Here is a 12,987-nt window from a genome sequence, read left to right as displayed (position 1 = left end):
TATAATAGTCAGACGTACAATCTTCTCCTGCGAGAGAGATGTAATTGACTTAATATATCGCCAACTTTTAGTAAGGTTTTGGTAGCATAATACTAGCCATTGTTAGCAGGACTAGACTTACATAATTATCTAGGTAAGGTTTCGGGTTATAAAGCTGCGTGCATCGTTATAAAATGGGGCAATATATAATATAGAATATTTAATTGTATTAAAATGTATGTTTTATTTAATAGCAACCTTTATTGCATTTCAAGTCTTTGTTGGAGAACAGAAGGTTCATTTTCGAACGACTACTTGTATGCGATGTTTGTGCGGATTTCTGGGACTATCTTCTGTATTTCTTGTTGTGGCTACCCTTGTTGAAGCAGCTTGCATGAACCAGCCTAGCAACGAAAACATCATTTCTCAAGATTTTTGGAACGTCGTTAGACCATTGAGCTATAGCGTGGAGATTGGATTGTATGTTCAGTTTGTAACACTATTTGCTCACTTTGCTATTGAAGAAGAACAGCCGGAACAGGAAACACCACCCGAAGCATTGGATTTTTCACAAGCACCAGGAGTAATCCAACAAAGCGAAAGTCAGCAGTCGAACGCACAAACACCAATCCAACGAAGCGAAAGTCAGCAGTCGAACGCACAAACACCAATCCAACAAAGAGAAAGTCAGCAATTGAACGCAGAAACACATCTTGAAAATCTTGTTCGAGGAATAGTGTTCGTTGTCGGTGTACTATGCGGCATATTAATAACGGTACCGTTAACTGTTTCAGCAGTATATCTATTTTGGGACAAGAAGAATTTGAGCATCAAGGTTGTGTCTATTTGTCAGATAGTGTTGCATAGTTGTATCATTATTCTTGGCGCCATAACTCTGGGTAGGCATGCATGTTATATAAGAAAGAAGAAACAGACACAGCCGTTACTCAATGCTCCACAAAAGACGGCATCGAGCAGAAGTACGGCAACGGGTCAGAAAAGCAATGCGAAAGCGTGTGCGTTTTTAAAGTGGCTGTTTGGTGGTGGCAATCCTGAGAGATTGATATACATTGTCTACTTTGTTGGAGCTCTGGCCTTTAACTTATTTGATTTGGCTATGTACCAAATGCATGATGAGTATCCACAGGCAAAGAGCGAAACTATCGGGACTATAGAAACGGTTTTTGGATTTTTGTCAGTCAGTGTTCAATTCTTTGTGGTGCTCTTTTTGAAGCTACTAGACGATCATGAAGATGACGACAAGACTGGTAACAAAAGTCACCGTGACGGTGCCCATGAAGGCAATGGCAAGACTTACTAGAGACTAAAGTACATCATCTGTCTGATGTTTCTCGTGACCTTCTCGATTTCTTTGGCTGCAGTTGACTCACTGAGAGAAGAAAAGGATGCTGATGGGATTGATATCAAGAGCGAAACCAATGATTCTGGCGTAAGCATCGGTTTCGACATCCTCTACCCGGTTGTGGTAGATTTCAGACTTCATTCTTTCATTATGATACTCAGCATACTATTGAAAGAATATCGTGCCATGAAAGACGACAGGGTAAAGGGTACTTGTCCTGGTTATGGAGCCATAAATCCAGAGCGAAGAGAGGAATGAGGAAGTAATAGATTGTTTCTGTATGTTAACATTAGCTCAGTCTGTAGTCACTGACATCAAGTTAGGCAACAAGTGGCATACGTACAATAATTTCAGCCGACGATGTTACGCTAAGCTCTCACCTAGCTTCTAAAATGTCTCGTCTGTTTGTGTGAAGTCACGTGGTATTGCAAGGGAAGTTTGCAAATCTAGACTAACGAAGTCACTGATTTTCATGTTCCAGTTACTACCATATTAAAGTCATAGTAACAGACTTCTGCTTATTTGAACACAGCAATTTACTTGGATTTAACTATCTCATGTATTCAATGTTTATCTAGGCCCGTAGGTTCTAAACTTTGCGTAGTTTTGCAAATTGATAAGTAGTGGAGTTGGGATTACAATGATACAACATGACTCAACCTACATTTCTTGTTTCGTGCTCTCTCTATGGTATCCTTCCTCTTCAGAGGGGTGTACCCGCATTCAGCGCCCGAGACTTGAAAATAACGAAAGATCGTAACATTTTTGTAACTGCATGGCTACCGCCTTTCCCAAACCTTACGTGTACTAGCCTATATCACCGGCTACCAAAATTGCGCCCTATAGGACAAATGACTAGTCTAGATACCGTATTGTCGCATATGAATGCCTTGCTCATTTGTGTATAAGCCGAACTGGAATTCAGGCTAATGTTTACGACAGGTTAATTTTCAAGACAGGCTTACACATGTTCTTCGAATACACTAAGGTAGAGACAACCATACACCACTTGAAAGAGCAAGATTCGTTAGTTTAGGATATATAGACAAGACCATATATCCTAAGCTAACTATATATATATAAATTAACAATGCTATTGGTTACGCCCATTTTTATAGGCTTGTAATTGACGGATGCGGTAGAATCAGTTGCTTTGCCAGAGTGTAGAAAAGGGCGGTGTATATATCATATACAGATTTGGTCTTTACACGTTTTTTACAATCCACAGTTTTATGACTATGTATACCAATGACGGGCTATAGCCCTGTCTAGCCCATGTCACGTACGCTGCGCTCCTGTACCATGAGATGCCGGTTTTAACTTTAGAGATTCATGCAGTATCTTCTTCGTCATCACTGTCGTTGCGATTGAACGCTGTCCGAACACACTGACACATACGACGAAACATGCGCACGTGCTGCGAGTCTTGAATAAATGATCGGTTTCTACACGCGACTGGCTATTACGCAGCAGATCGTGACGAGATCATCGATTTTCGGCTTTTATTGGAGGTCAGATTTTATATGCAACAATAGCCGCGTGCACATCTGTACTGATCTACATAACACCTATGCTAAAGGTTCGAATCATGATCAGACTCTACCTAGTAAAGTAATGTCTACACATTCGTCATCAAGCCGGGGACAGTGTTGTTAAACAGAGTATGCATAGTTAGACAGCGTGTGTTACAACTGTCTTTCTGAAAACGCACTACAGTGTAAATTGTACCCGTGCCATACCTAAGAAATCACACCCACAGTATTAAACATACGGGATATTTACTTAGTTACGTGTTAGTGGTTGCCTAGCAATTCGTCCGTAAGTATGTCACGTGATCTATTTGCACTGCTCTACCTTAGCGTTTTACGCGTGGGTAATAAAATTCCAGAAATACTCTAACGACACTGGACTGACGCGAGTGCAGCCGCCTTTTACTAACTAAGCCGTTACTAATTATCGTAAAAGTCTAACTTGCCAAGTTGGTTGTAGCACGCGACTAGAAGTGGTATACATACTGCCAACATTACAGCCACGGAAATGTGTGCCCCGTCTGTGAGCTGAGGAAATTCGCGCCCTACTACAGAAATATATTCTATAGATGTGACGGTCTATGTTGTGTATTGGGTTCTCTGCAAGACCTGCGTATCGAGCACTCAGCGTGAACACAACACCACTTGTTCAGAGCTTGCTAACAGCTACGCGTTGTGCTGTAATTGTAGTTATACGCACGCACTGCTTCTACACCACGGAAGACTGACGATCTATTGCTATAGACACACAGCACTATCGCTGATCGCGGAACTCAGACTCTAACAATGCAGTTGCCTTACGGCTATCTTATACATGTCATCGTAACTCCTCCTCTAACTAATTAGTACACACAAGACACCACTGTCTGTCTTCCTTCCTTAGTCTTGTCGGTATCTAGATAGAGGTCTCCTGTTGATTCTCGCCGGATATCTTCTTTCTGCTCCGGGTGATAACTCGGATGCTGCTGTTGTTGGTGTCTCCTAGCTTGATTCTCTTGGTTCAGCTGTGGTGTTCTCTTTAACTGCTGCTTTATCTCGCTGTGTATTTCGATCCAGGGCTACTGAAATTGGTGTTTCTTCTGTTTCTGCCACTTGTAGCTTACTTCTCTTATCTCTGGATGTTAGTTGGTCGACATGTACATATCTAGTACGTCCTCCGACATTGACCAAGAGATTCGTGAGACCTATGGTACCGCCTAACCACTTCCCTCTACTGTCTTTTCTCGAGTTCCAGACACTTACAGTTGATCCTGGTTCCAACTCTCTTGCTCGAAAGGTACCATCTCTATATTGATTAGCCTGCAGATCTCGGATGTTGTTCCCTGTTTCAGGTCGTAAAAGAGTTAAACTCTGTTCACATTACGACGCTGGCACGAACGTCGTGCGAGCGTCTTCAACATGTCAGCGTCCGCGACGCTCGCACGACGCTCGCACGACGCTAGGCAAGCGTCCACGACGCTGGAATAAAGAAAAGTTCTAATCGAGCGTTCTAGACGGAAGTGACCCAGCGTGCGATGGCATCACGTGCTCCGTTTCAACCAATGGAAAGTCAGTCACTGGATGTATCTGGGATATTGTTTTGGTTCACATGGCATCGATAATTGATTTGTCAAGGTAGATTTTATTGATCGTGTGCGTGGTTTTACTTCCGTTTGGGGAGTTTAGTCAGAGACTACAAGGACATAAGGATGAAAGAAAACGCTTAATCGAGAGTACGGCGCAGCAGCGCAACAAAAGCAACAAGTCGTCGTCCATGTCTGTCGCGAGTACATTATACACACGTGGTTACTTTGCAGCGCAAGGCGACTGTCGCAGTGTGTTCTTTGTGCGATGGACGCTCGTCAGACGCAATACTGTGAATAGTACAGCGCCAGCGACCTTGTCAGCGTCCAGGACGCTCTCAGGACGCTGTGCCAGCGTCGTACTGTGAACCGGGCTTTAGTCTAATTCTCAATTTCTCTCTTCAGCATTAGCTCAGCCGAGGCCTTCCCTGTTGTCGTGTTTGGTGTCGTTCGATACCGTAGTAAGAATGATGATACCTGATGACTGATGGATCTTCTGGTTGGGCGACTCTTCAATCTTTTCTGGAGTTTTTGAACCATTATTTTAGCCTGTCTATTAATTAAATAATGGATGATGAAAAGGCTTCAAGTAATGTCGAATTCTATTGGCCTTCATAAACATCTGAAATTGATGTGACCTAAATTGGGGCCCGCTATCCGTCACCAACCTCCTGGGTAGCCGTGATAACTGAAGGTCCGTCTCATCGCATTCATGATCTCCTCTGTTGTAGCATGAGTTTCCAACTCGTGTACTTCTGGCCACATTGAGAAAGCGTCAATCCTCAGCAACTACTGTCTTTCAGATAGTTACGTGAAGTCAGCATGCACCCTCTCCCAAGACATTGCTGGGTAGATCAATGGGTGAGATGGTAAGACTCGTTCTTGGTTTCATTTTTGATTCTCACATTTCTCACATCCCCTAACTAAGTCTCCCAAATCTTTGTTCAGGTTGGGCCACCAAATAAAGCTCCTCGCTAAAGCCTTCATCCTGACTACTCCAAGATGTTTATCATGAATTTCTTCTGCCACTACCGTATGTAATGCCGTTGGTATAATTACTCTACTCCCCAAGAGTAGGCATCTATTATAGATTAAACTCTGTGGATCGTCTGCGGCAAGGCTTTAAACACGGATCCCCTGACGTTCTCTATCTAATTTGGGTGTATTCGTAAGCCTTTGTCAGTATCAGATCTCTCTGAGTTTTTCTGGCTATTTCGTTTGCCGTCACTGGCAACTTATGGCAGTAGTCCAATTGATAAATCTTCTGATTTGGGTCAATCACTTGCATAGGTATTGGCAATCTACACAACAAATCTGCTTCCTCGTTGTCTACTCCTGACTTGAACTTCATCTTGTAGTTGTATGCACTGAGAAGCAATGCCAATTGTTGTAACCGGGCTGATGCCAAAGTTGGGACGCCTTCATATGGTTCCAAGATCTTTAAAAGGAGTCGATGGTCTGTAACAAACGTAAATTCTTTGCCCACTAGGTACTTGTAAAATTGTCTCACTCCGTATACTAATGGTAAGGCCTCCTTTTGCGGTTGGGCGTACTTTTTCTCCGCTGTCGATAGTGTTTTTGATGCAAAACTATTGGTCCTTCTCGCTATCTGACATTATGTGTGTCAGACTGGCAACTACCCCATACGATGATGCATCACAACTTAGACTGACTGGCCTTTGCAGGTCGTGATGTGTCAGTAATTCTAATTTCGGTAGCTTCTGTTTCCCTTTTTGAAATGCTACTCTTTTCTTAGATCCTCACGTCCACGGTTGATTCTTGCCTAATAACGCAAAAAGGAATGCAAGTTTGCTTGGGAAAAATTGGCAAAAACCGCTTGTAGTAATTGAGTAAGTCCAGAAAAGCCTTAAGCTCTGTCACGTTTGTCTGTTCCGGTGCATCTCTGATCGCGTGGACCTTAGTCTCCTAGTGCGAGATGCCTTGCTCAATAATAATATGACCCAAGTATTCCACTCGAGGCTGATTGAATTCGCATGTTTAATTTTTCCGTCTCATAACAGCCTCATTCAATCGTCTCAGAACTGTTAACAACTCCTGCCCATGTTGTTCTTCATTTTTGCCAACACGTAAAATGTCGTCCCAAAAGCATATGATACCTAGAATTCTTAACAAGGGGTTGTCAATAGTTCGCTGCCAAATACCAGACGCTAAAATATATTTTGAAAGGCATCCGATTAAAGTTGAATAGACTCTCGTTGGTATTAATCGTCAAATACATTAATGTTGGTTATTAGGCAACATACATCTGCTGGTACGCCTGTTTTAGATCCATGCGCGAGAAATAGTCTTTCTATAGCCAAGGTTTCCAACAGATGCTGGGGTTTGGAATTGTATGACCTCTTATATCTAAACAGGGGTTTATAGTGACCTTGTAGTTGCCACACAATGTAACTGTACCGTCCGCCTTTCGAATTACAACTACTGGAGTTGCCCAGTCACTCTTCTCTACTAGTTATATCACTCCGTCGCGTTGCATGCGATGTAATTCCTGATTGACCTTTCTTGTAAAGCATACGGCACTGGTCGAGGCCTGTGAAAAGATCGGTTTGGTCTCCGCTGTCAGTGCAATTCTTGCTTCACGCCTTGTACAGTACAGCGCACCCACACCGAACCAAATAACCTTGGAAAATTATCCTTGGGGTCAAACATTTAGCATGTTACAACACTGAGCAAACGTCCCCAATTGAGCCGGACTTTGCTTAACCAGTTTCTCCAAAGAATGAAAGGTTTACTACAATAATTTTAGTAGTAGCATGCTGCTCACCGTATCTTATTAATACTATTGCCTCTCGTTTCACCTTGAGGCTTCCACCACTGTACATCTTCAATGTCACCGTAATTGCATGTAGCTGGACATAGGACACATACTGCTCATATACACTAATGGATATTACCGTCACTGTCGCTCCTGTGTCTACTTCCATTGGTATTTGACCGCCAGCAAACTTCAGGTGTGATCTTGACTCCGCTCTTTCCAGATTGAGCAAACACCACACTGACCGTATCTTTATCAATTTTATAAGTGGGTTGTGGCTCGCCTTTCGCTGTGGTACGTACGGCTGCGGTGCCGTTCTCGAGAGCATCTTGTTGAGATCATTTACGGCATAATCTACTGATTTTCCCTTGTTCCTTGCAGAAATGACATCCCTGAGACTCAAATTTGCATGTACTGGGTGATGTCCACTCCCACCACATCAGTTACGTTCTCTGCTGTTTAATTCCCTTACTTCGTAAGCGCCACCTGCTGTGTCACGTTGCACTCTACACTCCGTCTCGACTTGTTTTGCAGGTGGGAGCCTTGTGGTATTCCTAAAGTAAAGCATGCGTTTGTTCGCTTGAAGTTTCGGTGGCTTGTGAAATATGGACTACTTTCGTCAAGGTTAGTTCTGATTCGGCAAGGATCCTTCTCTGCGCTGCCTCGTGATATAATCCACACACCAAGTGATCCCTGAGCGCTGTATCCAGGTAGCCTCCGAAATTGCAGTTCTTCGATAGCCTGCGTAGTTCAGCTATGGAATTCGCGATAGTCTCACCTTCTCTCTGAAGACGCTCATAAAGAAATATCTGCGAGATCACGACGTTGCATGGCTCAAAATGGCTCTTCAACAGCGCAAAGAACTCATCCAGTAACTTGTCTCGTGGCTTCTCTGGTCTCACCAGATCGTTTAGGAGAGTGCATGTCGCAACACCAACGCAAGTCAAGAGAACTGCTTTTGCTTGTCTGTGTTCTCCAACACTGCGAGCACTACATGAGAAAACGCTTTTTGCAATCTTCTACGTTATCAACTCCTGCATTAAATTCTCTTTGCTTACCAGTCTTCCCGTGGCCATCCTCGTCGCCAATTGTGCTGTATTTGTACTTATACGCGCGCACTGATTCTACAACACGGAAGACTGAAGAACTATTGCTACTTACCCACAGAACTATCGCTGAACGCGGAACACAAACTGTGACAATGCAATTGCCCTACGGCTATCTTATACATGTCATCGTAACTCCGCCTCTAACTAATTAGTACTCAAAATACACTACACGAGTATACCCCAGAACACGTGTCTAGGACGTTATGTATGCTAGTTATAGAACTGTCTCGTTGTGTTCCCTCTTCTTTAAACTAAAACACACCTCAATGAGATTAGAACCAATAGGCTGTATCATAGCAATGTCACAACGTTAAGACAAGTCGCAGTCTTTATATATCCAAGGTAGCTTGACTGCTCTACCGCGTGTGATTTTCTTGATGTCTGGGCCGCCTGCACAGTGCTCTGCAGACGGGTTTTGGTTCGGTACTTTCGTCTCCTGTGGTGGTGTTTTACGTCTACCAGGTACAGCGTCATCGTTATCTGGTTCGTTACCTTCATCTTCGGCTTCTTCTAAGTCATCACTTACCAGTGGGCTTGGTGTACAATCATATTTGATGGTTCTAAGTTGACGACGGTTCCGTCGATACTGTCTACTTCTTGATTAGACTATGTACAACACGTTTCTCGTTAGTCTTTTGCACACTGCAAACAACCATGTTGTTTTAACAGGTCTCTCATTCTCACGCTTTGGCCTAGTGTAAGCGAGTAGTGTAGTCGCCGGCGCAAATAATAGCAGACGACACCCCAGCATTTTCGCAGACTCGAGGGGCTGAGCACCCCGAATGCGAGTAGTGTAAAAGGGAGTTCTAAGACCCGAAGAAGATGCAAAATATGGGAATGTCAGCTGGTATTATTTCGCTGGCGACTACACTACTGGAGATCATTGTCAACCACTTCGATCAAACACACTACCGTGTACCCACATGTTATAAGAGTGCAGAAAATGTTTGCAACCACGATTTCGCAACTCCGATGCCTTTGTTTCGGCCACCAATATTTCTCTCGAGCATAGATGTAGTCCACCCGATCTAACAAATACTCAAAAGTGATCTATACAAACCAGACACATACAAACAAAGGGAAACGCCACGAAAAGCTAGACTACACTACTGGTAGAACCATTTTCTCAAGACGATACCAGCAGAGGTACTGGCAACAACAGCAACACCACCAAAAATACCAGCAGAAACGTTTCGACGAGCTAGGAAGACATGGGCCAAATCTTTGTTCCTACGCAGCAAGGGACATACCAGCAACGACGACGATAGCAACACCAACGACGATACCAATACCACAGAAGCAACATACATCACAGCAGCACTAACAAGACAGAAATCCACGACAGCAACACCACAACAGACAAGACACACGCCAGGCCAACCCGAGCAAAGAAGCCCGGCATAGACGAGTACCATCGTGGATCCCTACACAAAGAACGAGAAATTTGTAGACTTATATGTAGTTGAGTACAAGCAACGCAACCAAACTTTGCCATGGCTATCCAACTAATTGAGAACTTAATTATATGTAGCCTTATGCATAGTGGAGTACAAGTCAGGCATCCAAACTTTGCCGTGTCTATCCAACCAATCATGCACAAAAGATATTTAGACCTATGTAAAGCGGAGAAAAATCTACTCGACTGCAACCAACCAACAGAGAACAAGAAATATGGAGACCTTTATATAGCTGAGAACAAACTACGCAACCAGACTTTTTCTTCTCTACCCAACCCACCGAGAACGAAAAATATGTAGACATACATATTTAGAAAAATTTACGCAACCAAACGGTGCAATGTTTATACAGGCTACATTTGCAGCTATGAGTTTGCGTGCCAAGAAATCTACCTACGAAGACAACCTGCTCTTGGATATATCTAATGTAGACAACCTTCAAGGACACAGCGTACGACATTGCAATCTCTTCCAGGACTTGCGGTATTTGTCGACCGTATCTACATATTGGGCTATCTGCGTCCAAAGGATGTCGTTGAAGAACGAGGAAGTCTGTCTTTCACTCTAGGAGCATGTAGATCTGCCAAGACTATCGTATTCAAGATACTTTTAATGGTACGAGAAACAATGGGAGAAGAACCAGACCAGAAGACCAAACGTTGCATTGGCGTACACCTATTACATACAATACACGCCCCGAGAAACGTAGAGAGTGCAATACTTTTCACCATCTCAAAAATAGAACGCGATACCGACGGCATAGCAAGAAAGAGATGGAAGAAAATCTGCGCAGTCGATCCATACGGCTTGTTTGTTGCCAAAGCAGAAGTGTTCGACATTCCTATGGAGAAATACAGGCAGCGATTCAAAACTATATAGGTTTCTTTAGAGACAAGGATATGGTTGTATTCGATCTAACTACACGCACAATTTCTACAGAACACTCGATCGCAAAGTTCTGGTAGAATACCTACGCGAGATGCACAACTTCTGCGAACAGGGTACATTGTGTCAAGCTATGGACTCCTATAAATCCACCATTCTTGCAAGTACAGATTGTGTTGGAGAGCATGTACGTACTTGGGTACACACCACTCTCGATGGGTATACAGTGCGAACCAAATTGTACAACAAGATTATGTCCCAAATCGAAGCGGGAGAAGTCTAGATCCCCGTTGACGCACAACTATGCGAGGATGTGGACTGCTTCCACGAACATCTACGCAAGACTCTTCTACATCCAAACGTCCAAGCACGAGGTTGTACCCGTATCAAGGTCTCGTTGTATGCCTATCGTGGCAGCAAGCTTTCCAATACAATCGCAGAACAAGTTGTAATATAAACACTACAATTGATAAAATCCGACCCGAACCCTTTGTGGTAAAGCATTCTGCCCAGCAATGAAAAAATCTTGCCTCCAATCGATATCGATGTCTTGTTATATCCAGTCGTCCTATAAGCCAAATCTTTGTGAGTTGGTATGCACACAGCACTACAGGTAGATTAGCTGGAGTCTACGTTGTGTAGTCCGCGCAGACGGTCGACGACGGCAAGAAGTGGGAACTCGCCGTAGAATGGTCAGCAGGCGACTTTGGATTTCATCGATGACCCATCTTCCGTAGAGACATTCTAGTTATCCACAAAGACAACATTGGGATCAGGCTTTTCCGCTGCTACAACAAAGAAGCCGAGGCGCTCACAATTCTCGCTGATGAGATAGAAAAACCGACCCAACTCTATCCGAATGGACCCGATCCAAACCTACTCCTACCTTCTACTTCCTACATATCTTAGATTTGGCACGAGAAAAGGAGCCACGCGATCTATATTCGAACTACATCTCGCGCCCACCGACAGACCCATCTCGACCCCATTGAAGATACAGCGCGAAAGGAGATTTCCAGAAATCGAAGATGCTTTGGTATACAGAAGACGTAGGAATTGCACGAGCACTACTTACAAAAACTTGCCATAGAACATGAAAAACGTAGAGAGAAATGGGAAAAGTTGCAAAAATACGTAGACAAACAAACCTAACACAAGAAGAATTTTAGGAAGGTCTAAAATCAAGTATTGGTTGTTTCAAAATATACTAAAACAAAAGCTATCGACACTTGTAGAAAAGCCACACTGATCCCAGATAATGGGTTAAAGACGTCCAAGGCGCCACCATTTTATAGGAAACGGTGTACGTGTTGTCCTACGAAACAGTGTAGAGACCCAATTTGTAGTGTGAGCCACCAACAGGCTATACAGGATACTGGACGCTTGCGAAGAATATTTCGAAACATGTGTAGGTGGCTATGGAAATTCCGTCTATTGGCTCTGCGGCCTAACCTACCAACAGTGCATAGACATGAAACCACCAGGTGTATCCCAGAGAGAGGGCTGAGACATAGCTTGGAATCATATAGCAGTGGTGCAAGAGCAAGATCCAGAACAGAAAGCGCAACTCCAAACACTCGCGGACATGGTGGAGCAAGCGCGCAAATTGGCAGAAGAAACAACCTCTAGAATGGTACAGCACCGATCCTACATCCGCATCATTGCACCAAAGCGCTCCAGTTGGCCGAAGAATAGTACGCAAACCATGTTTCGAGATTTGACCAGAGCCATTTTATTCCTATATCCAATCGACGACAAAGGCGAAATCACAGACACAGAAAAAAGAAGTATTCGGTAGGCTTTTAGGAAACGCTATGGAATCCGCTGGAGAAATAGCAGCTTTGCACAAAGCCCTCGCACCTATTCAATGTCGTATAAGAGGTGCACAAACCAACCATACCAAGACACCAGATCGTCTAGCTACTCTTCTTGTAGTAGACCACAAGGAATCGACACCGACCAACAGCCTCCAGGTATGGCTACTACCCAACAATGCGAAGAAGAGGACAAGCAAGCAAAGTGAACACGAGAATGCCTCGCAAAGCTAAGAAGACAACTCAGAACCAAGGAAGCGATTGATGTCTGCACCAAAAAAGCAAGATTTGCAACAAACTCGAGACTCTAAACCCCAACACCGAGTCTCTCGTAGAAGAGAATGACAAATACGTATATCGTACTCCCAAAATTTGTTGTTGAGATCGACGAAAATCTGTATGCTTCCAAAAAGTTTGTCAAAGGCAAAATACACGCCAACCCAACTCTTCTCGAGAAGCCTATGGTACTGCAAACTCTTCAGCTAGAGTCCACCTCCACTAAGCACACGAATA

The sequence above is a fragment of the Corticium candelabrum genome, chromosome 22, assembly GCF_963422355.1.
Source record: "Corticium candelabrum chromosome 22, ooCorCand1.1, whole genome shotgun sequence".
NCBI classification, from domain to species: Eukaryota; Metazoa; Porifera; class Homoscleromorpha; order Homosclerophorida; family Plakinidae; genus Corticium; species Corticium candelabrum.
The sequence above is the reverse complement of the archived record's forward strand: the minus strand, read 5'-3'. Positions refer to the sequence as shown.